Source organism: Phalacrocorax aristotelis, chromosome 1, assembly GCF_949628215.1.
Source record: "Phalacrocorax aristotelis chromosome 1, bGulAri2.1, whole genome shotgun sequence".
NCBI lineage: Eukaryota > Metazoa > Chordata > Aves > Suliformes > Phalacrocoracidae > Phalacrocorax > Phalacrocorax aristotelis.
In genome coordinates, this window is record NC_134276.1 from 67,813,820 (window position 1) to 67,822,904 (window position 9,085).

Sequence of the window (9,085 nt, forward strand, 5' to 3'; positions counted from 1 at the left end):
ACTCTCCTGTTTTTAAGGACCCATTACTGCATCTGTTTTTTTTGAGTTGCTTTTTTAAATGTCATAATTCTGTATAAGCAGCCACAACTGAAGTACAACTGTAAACAAAGTATTTCAAGTCATCAGTTTTTCGATACTTGGAATATTAAAGCTGAATGAAACTTGAAAGCAAGGAAAAAATCAAAAACAGTAAAGTTGATTTTTATTGCATGCCTTCTGAGTAACTGGAATTAAATGGGAATCTAAATCTGTAAATTATTACAAAACAAGTTATCAGTCACTCAGAAGCTTTGTTCCTACAGCTATAGATTAAAAAAATTAACCACTCTAGGTTCAAAAATCCTGGAAACAGACCTCCTTCACAAGTTCAAATACCCTTCTGCTCCCTGTGTAACCCCATGTCTCCATTTCACATTCCTTTTCTGAAACACAAACTAAGGCCTTTTAACACAAACTTCTTTTAAATAGATTTTGAAATCTCTGAGTAACAAGTACAGTGCGAACAGACAAGTGTATTTCCTCCTAAGGTCACTGTAAAAATGAAAAGAAAGCTTAAGCATGCATCTTATAGAACACAGACCTGCATTAATAAAAAATGCCTTCCCCCCCCCATTACTGCAGAAATAGGTGTTCTTCCCAACTTCAAGGCTTTTCATGAATTTGTTGCACATGGCAAAATTGAGATGCTTCATCTAATGCCTGCCCGCCTACTACTAGCTTTTAAAAGTAAAGTATACTAACACTTACGCAAATTAAACATTGCATCAAATGCTACCTGTTCAAATCTACCAGTCATTCATAAGTGGAACACTCTCCCCTTTTACCATCACATCACAGTAATCCATTTTAGCTAATGGTGATGCAGTCACACAATTACACACCCCAGCAGGTGGGGAACAGTAAGATTCAGTTGTTGGGCTAATGAAGGGATCTTCATTTTACCCCAGTGCTCCCTGAGAGGCAGCAACATGCAAACACACAAGTCTTTAGTCAGGTATAAAGATAAGACTTCTGAGGTCTGGAATGAAAACTGAAGAGCAGAGCTCTTAATCAACCTCAGAAGTTAGGCAATTCAGACCAGACTGTATGCCTTCAATATTTTTGTTCTTTCTTCAACAGACCTCAAAAATACAGATACACTACACTTTCTCCCCTTTCAGGCAGAAGAGAGGAAAAAAACCCTCAAAGCCCACAAACTTTCCACTGAATCTTTGGTGTTTTACACTTGGCAATCATCCATGAAAAATTTCAATACATGAAAATAGGGGGATGTCCAGTTTTTCATAATTTTGAAGCTTCATAACTCATTTTGCACAACTTTCACCCAGAAAGCCTTCTATAGGAGGAAAACAACATGTGAAGTTTCAGGGAAGTTGCTTTCCCTTGGTAGAGGTTAGGATGGGAGAGGAAGGAAGTTAGATTTGTTTAGTTTTTATTCCAACACAAAGCTTTTAGTTGGATCCTAAATTCAGTCACCAGTCCACTATGCGAAACAAATCAAACAGGCACTGCTGAAGAACAGGTACTTCATGAGGTTTAATAAATGTTGCTAAAATCAGAAGATAAGAGTGCTATTCAGAAGGTGCAAGTCTATGATCAGCTTTTCAGTTTAATGAAATACAACCTGTTATTAACTCCAAGCATAACTCAAGCTTTTGCTTGATTTAACCACAAAATAGATAAACTTCTGGTACCAGAATGTTTAAAGACACAACATTAAGACATACTAGTGCATGTTTTAACCATTAATATATGCCTTAGGTGACTTGCTCCCCAGGCGCATTAATAGTCCACTGGCACACACAAACATTTATTTTTCTTCTACATATTTGGCTGAACATTTGTCAGTCTGAAATCAATATGAGTAATAACACTGTCTGATATTTACATATTTTATAGTATTCAGCAAAGACTACAATCCTCTGTCTTTATTCTAGGCTTCTTGCTCTCACATGGGGAAACTGTAAGATTTATTCTCCAAATACACCAGTTTGCAGAGGGTTTTCTCACAAGTGAATCGTCACAGCATGAGAAGGATTAAGAACTCCTTAACAACCCCAAGTGGATTTTGCTTCATCCTTTCCCCCACCCCCTCCAAAAGAAAAACTGCTACACGAGCTACTCAAAGAAGTGTAACTATTGGCTTCAACAGAATTATTCACAATTTATACTCCTGTAATGGCAATCAGTCAGTCCTTCATCAGTCAGAGACTAAGAAAAGATAGAGAGAATACCTGAAGGTCCATTTGCAGTCTACAGTGTTTATCTGCTCTAAGAATTTTAACCTAATGTATACCAAAGGTATTTTAGAAGTTTTTTATTAAATTGTATTTTCTAATTTTGCTGTAGGAAACACTGTCCAGCATTTGCATGAGACGGTCTTCCTTAAATGGGAGTATCAGTACAATAAACAGCTTTGTACGACAACAGTGTTTGACAGCATATCTCCATAAGTAGAAATCTTACTGCGATGCAAAGAAACAGGAGGGGGAGTTCTCTTTAAGCATAAACATGACAATCAACATTAGATGCCTCAGCTTTAGAAGACAAGACACACCTAAACTTTCATAAGCAGGTAAGGCTCCTGAACTGAGAGTAAGACGCAACCAGTTCTCAGGTGGAAGGTCAGAAACAGATATATCAGCTTGTCAGGTTACCCGCTGAGTGGTATCGCTGGAATTTTAACATTTGTTCTGCAGAGCAGATGAACGAGCTGATGTATTTTGGAGACTAACAAATACAACGTTATCAAGAAAACATGTACTATGGAAGGCGAGTGGACTGAAGAGTGTAGAAAGATTCAAGCAGTCTCATAACACTACCAGTACACAGACATGAAAGCAGGGAATGCACCTGCTGTCCCTCTCCATCTGATTGCCACACACGCACGCGCCCAGTCAAGCTCCTGGTACTTGTCCAGAGACAGCTCTGACGCTTGAATGCACAGATTCAGCACACTAAAATGGAAGAAAAGTAAATGTGACAAGAAAACTAAGTTGCATTCTTTGGGCCTGCTTTGCAAATTGAACTGGATTTTTTTTTTGTTAGCAGAATAGCATCAGTCAATAGGAGGTGTGTTTGGGGGAGAGGGGGAGGGGGTGCAAAGAGCATTTCATAGCTGGGAGCAAGATGAGCAGGGAAGGGGAGGAGCAAGGCCTGCCTTTTCAGCAGCAACAAGCTACTAACGGGTTAGCACATTATGAAGCTTGGACTACACCTACGAGAACAGAATCACAAAGCCACACATGAAACATGAAGGAGAACAGCATCAGGCAGAACAGCAACATAAGATGGCTGGAACAGAAGCTAATATTGGGATCTACCTAACCCAGTATTTTCAGAAATCGAAATTTGTTGAACCAATAATAATAAAATTTAAAAAAAAAAAAAATCACAAAAAACCCCACCAACCAGTCTAAAAAGTAATTCAATGCCACGCAAAGGTTTCTAAAGCATTTGCTGGAAAACCACGAAGCTAAGATATCCAGCACTTACATAACATCCTCATGTAAGAGCATTTGGTACTTTGACCAGCAGATAATCACCTCAATGAGAAGACAAGAAAACACTATTAGTTCTCATGAGAGAGATTAGAGAACACTTTTTTCAAATGTACTAATTCAAAAAGAGGACCAAAAAACCCTAGGAAGTTTGCTTCCTGACATCAGAGGCTCTGAGCAGATCTGTTTAAGGGTTTCACTGCTGTGAATTTACCTCTACACACTCTAAAAGCCAAGTTTCATTAGCTACCACTCTCAAATATGAATAATTTTTTACTTAAAAGAAAGTTAAGTAATGGATAATTTGATGTCAGGCTGGCAGCCCCAAACACAAGCATCTTCCATTTCTTCAAAACTAAGTTCACTGAAGCATTTTCCACTGCTACCTTCACTTCCTTCTCTCACTTGCAGAAACTATGTTGTGGTCTCCACTGCTGCTCCAGCCATGGCTGTTCCTGACAGTCCATGAAGGGTCACAGCACTCCTCCTCTACAGATAGCACTGGTCCCAACTCTTTTCCATTCAGCACACTGATCATGAGTCGGTCAGAACACAACCACCACCAAATTTAGTAGAGTTTAAAATATTGCACCAGTGGTGAAAAATCTGCATAATCTATTCTGCACCCTCCACAGCCTGTCAGACTCGAGCCTCAAATAGCACTGCAGTCAATCAATAACAACGTAAGTTGCCACTTTGTTCTACCTATGCAACATCAGTTTAAGCTGTACTCGTTAACTTTTTAACATGCAGAAATGATCTTGAGAAGCCTTGAATATTTTCAGGGGGAGATGCAAATAACTCTTCTTCCTTTCTTTACTTGTTGGTCCACTAACTTTAACACACTAGAAAAATTACTATTATCCTCATAAGGAACTTTTTACATTTCCTAAGTAATTGTTTTTTATTTTTTATATATATATCTATATATATATAGATAGGTACCTAGGAAAAATTCTCTCATTCTAAAAATATCTATTCAACAACCTTATATCCCATTTAAATGGGGATAAATCCTTTTACAGTATTATGCAGTGAGCATGTTTAGTCGTGCTTACTTGTAGAAGTAACCACTTAAGGCACTAAATCCCAACAGACAACATTAAAAGGGACATCTTCTCAAGGCAAAATGGATTTCCCTGATCAACCTTAGGATTATTAGACTTAACATAGGCCTTAAGTTTGTCAGAGACAAGATAGTTCCTCCTTAACCTTCCAGAAATGCAGAAAGGCATCTCTCAAGCATTTATTCCGTATCAAGTTTAACGGTGGAAGGGCAGTAAATACCTTTTCTTGGCAATCAACCTGCTTAAACACTGGTATCCTAGCACTTAAGCAAATACATCACCTGACTTCACCCAAGACTCTGTTTCCCAAAGAAAAGTTCAATTGCTTTTGCAATGCCTTAAACTACATAGCTCCGTATGAATTAGTGAACAAGTCAGAGATACAGCACACTGTACAGACCAACAGCCCTCATCTAGTTAACTGGACAGTCACAACGTAAATGAGGTTTCTGAGTTCTCAGAAAATGGTGGGTTTACCCTTTGACCGGGATAAGCTGTAACTGGAGCACCAACCCACATCAGGGAGCAGCCAGCTGTTATCACAAAAATTTCACAGCTTCATGCTTTTGATCAGACTTAAGCCCTAAGGAGAGACTATGCTGCCAGAAGTCCCACATTTGAGACTATGACTTTGACGCCTGTAACCACAAAAGGTCCATCCCCGGGCCTTCGTAAGGATGATAAAACAGCTTTAGAAGTTTATGGAAGTCTTAAATTGCGACAAGCCCTCACAGTGTACGAGTGGACCATTATGATCTCTGAGGTCAACAAAACAATGAGCTAAAAGTCCTCCTCATTATACTGGTGCCCCTGTTAGCCTCTTGATGTGCAGTACCCTCTGGTCTCAATTACTATTCCAAAAGCTATGGGACAGTTTAACCTCTAAAACAAGCCCAGCTACAGCTAGAAAAACAGTTTCAGAGTAGAGCCTCATACTCCTTCATACAAGAGTACTAGATTTCAGGCACATGGAAAGCTTGTTACTTTACAGTGAGAATTCACAAATGAGCCTTGTCTTCAGATTTTTCAAGTATAAATAATTTCACAAAGTAAAATCCAGCAGAAAGTTCTCCGCTAACCAGTATATAGCCTTCCACAGCAGAAATGCTGAACACGAGCTTTTATTTTTTCCAACTGAAAGTTTAATAGTTGGTGCCATTTAAGGAGGGGAAAAAATAGCAATTATGTACAGTATATTTATTAAGTATTATGAACAGGACAACACAAGTTATGTTGTCAAGCAGAAGGACTCTCTTTGTAGTTTTTCCAGCCAATCATCAGCCATAGACCCTTATGTTGTTTCCTCTCAGGTTTTGAAACACTGACTCATGGAAATATCAGCACTGCACACTTCCTCAAAGTGGCAATCTTATAGGAAGTGTTTGTTTAGTCTTACATGACACATTGTTTTGTTTATGTATAAGGGATTCCGGTAGAAAAAAAATTCAATTAAGGAAAAAAAGACAAAAGGACAACAGTTTCAGTTATGGGAAGCCAAAATAAATCAATTTCTAATAGACATTTGAAGGGTGCATTCATTAGCACAGATACAACTTTTTTCTTTTTAGCACATGTTACTTCCTTGCAAAAGACATGAGCAGAAGTAGCCAGGCATTGAGTTCTTTCAGTTCAACAAACCACAAAAGAAACCAGAAACTGGACAAGAGGTAGCACAGTAACAATTCCTCTTAACACTGCTACCCGCAATGACAAGAAGAGTTCACATCATTGCTCCACAACTTCAGTGTCTCAATGAGACTTTTTTTTTTTTTTTAAGTGGCACATCATTGGCAGGGCAACCAAATGAGGGAAACACAGGTTCTTAAGAAGCTCAAGGGTTCACGTTTTCGATAGATGAAACAGATGGCTCAAGCCAAATCCCAACGTGACTAGAAACACCACTACTCAGAATGGGGAAGCTTTTAGGAGATCTCGGATATAATTACCCATCTAGCTCAATATGGCTGATTCTATGCAACCTACCAGTCTTAAAAGAACAAGTTACACCAGCAGTGGAAAATGCCTTCATTTACCTGCAGCTTCCTGGAAACACAGGACAAGACCCAGACATAACAATATATTACATTAGGGCATTCAAACACCTCTAGGCTACAGATGTTTTGCACGGCCTGAGGCATCCAAACTACATCAGCCTCTATTAAGACAGGCACGCCACCATGTGTGCCCCACCCTGATCTCACAGTGCTCTTCCACTGATTCTTCAAAGAATCAGTCCTACATTTCATGAGATTTACACTGAGGCATACCTGTATATCAGTGCTCCCATTCATGATTTGCCAGCAAAGGCACTACTAAGAAGGAAACATCTTAGCACATCAAGCACAGACTATCTACGAGTCAGAGATCAGTCAGAGCTTGGCCATGAAACAAGTTCCCAAAGAACATAACTTCTGGAGCATGATAAATCAAAGCAAATCAAGATGAGAAATTACTTATCCGTTTGTCCTCAAATAACTTATCCCTTAGCCCATCAAAAGATTCAAAGCCTCCTGTCACTAGAAAAGAGAGAAACCTACAAGATGCTAGTGAATGGGAACCACTAAGAGACAAATGTACTCTTGGGAATAGCTAACAAAAGTAGTGTCCCTCCAGTGTTCACCATCTCTTTTCAAATCCTCTCAGATTTTTTTGAAGGGAGTCTACAAGGCTCCATATACAATTTCTTTAAGATAAGGATTTCTTTACAAGGCCTGTTAGTTAGAAATACTCCCTCAATCCATCAGAGCAATCCTGCCACTTCTATTTTTCTGACAAAGTTCACAAAAGATAGTCAGCTACAGAAAAGGATTTAACTTTCTAAAACAAATCCCAGAAACTCGTATTCCTGCCACGAACGCTGATGAATATGCTTTCAGATACCTTCTACTGAACAGAGCGAAAGAGCTCGCTTTTGTGCGTGCTTATTATCGCCCTCTGCTGCATTAGAGTAGAAAACCTGGGCACAGCGGCGCTTCAGAAAGTGCCTGGCATTAGTCTTGCAGTTCATTGAGTAAAGATGTTCTGCTTAGAAGGCAGAAGTGAAGCACCAGTGTACCAGTAATGCATGTAGTTTTTCCTACTTACTATCCATGCTAAAAGGCAGCAGAAATCCTTGCTGCGATACTGCACATTAATCAAATGCTTAGCTCTGACGAGGACCCTGATAACTGAAGTCAGCAGTAGGATTAAGTTTAGTCCATGATTTAATGAGATTAATCTCAAGTCCTTTCCTGCTGTTATTATCTTTGATCTCTTCTACCACTCAAAGAAGCCCCCACTCTCCAGTGACATCAATCGTTTAGGTACAACATCACTGTTTTCTTCTCAAAAAAAAAAACACCCAAGAGTCATCATCCTATATGTGAGATGTGTTCTTACTCCTTTCACCAAAAATCACTAAACAGGAACACCCTGCAATAGCACCACTTGCGTGGTATCTGAATTTCTCCCTTGTAAAAAGACTTTTTTTTCCCCTCTCGTCTCTGAAAAGAACCAGAAAACAACTCTCTGACCATGCTTCATAGTCGTACTGAATCTATTTTCTGGATGCATAAAAGAACACAGAACCAACACAAAATTTTTAGTTTATGTTGTAAAATTTTGCTTCTTAGAGTCTGCTATCGCTAAACTACCTGCTAACGATTAATAAAGAAACAGTCCTAGCAATGGTCTCTTTGAAATGCTAATGCCATTATCCAATAATGAGATTTCCTATGCAAACTCAAGGTCCAGTTTTATCTAACATGACAACTGGAGGTTGCAAATTCGCTTTCACATGCACGGATATGCAAGGGGAAATTTTTCAAGAGCGTTAATAAGGAAGCGCCAAATCCAACTCCCTTACTACCCACCACTGCGAGTCTGGCACTAAACTTTTCCACTTCCCCCCCCGAGCTCCCCACCACCATGCCCCATCTAAGCGAGGCAAACCGCTCCCTCTGCATACGGGTTTGATTCTGTTACGGAAACGAGGGATTTCCCTCCCAGCCGGCACGCTCAGAACTCTACCAGGGAGAGTTTAATCTGCACGCTGACATCTGTCGCTTACTTTCTAATAATGTGGTTTGGAACTCGATCAACAGCAAGAAGAAGAGGGAATCTCCGAACGCGAGCCGTAGGAAGCCGTGAAGCGGCGGCAGCAGCCTCAGCCCGTCCCGCTCGCTGAGGCTTGAACTACCGGCACTTTCCCACAGCCGCTTTTTGGCCGGTTTCGCGCCGGCTTTGCCACTGACACAAGAGTACGGAGACTCAGTGACCGCCTTCAAACTTTTAGCGCGTAGTTTAGCAACGAAAAGGGGCAAAAAAAAAAAAAAACACCAATCCGACGCAAAATCGGCCTCATACTCTTCGCCGCCCGGACCCCCGCCGGGGCCGTTCGCCAGCCGGGCGCGCAGGGCGCTGCCGGCCTGTCACCGCGACACCCGCCCGCCCGCCTCACGGGCACCGGCCGGCCGCCCCTCAAGGCGCCGCTCCCACCGGCCCCGCAGAGGTGCCGCGGAGCCCCGCCGGGCCGCGGGC

At 40.8% G+C, this 9,085-nt stretch overlaps 1 protein-coding gene across 1 annotated transcript in view; it reads right to left on the bottom strand.

The window, feature by feature from the left end:
- The window catches only part of RASA3 (RAS p21 protein activator 3), a 134,556-nt gene that overhangs the window by 124,988 nt on the left and 483 nt on the right, over positions 1-9,085 (bottom strand). The gene's annotated exons all lie outside the window — the stretch shown is intronic.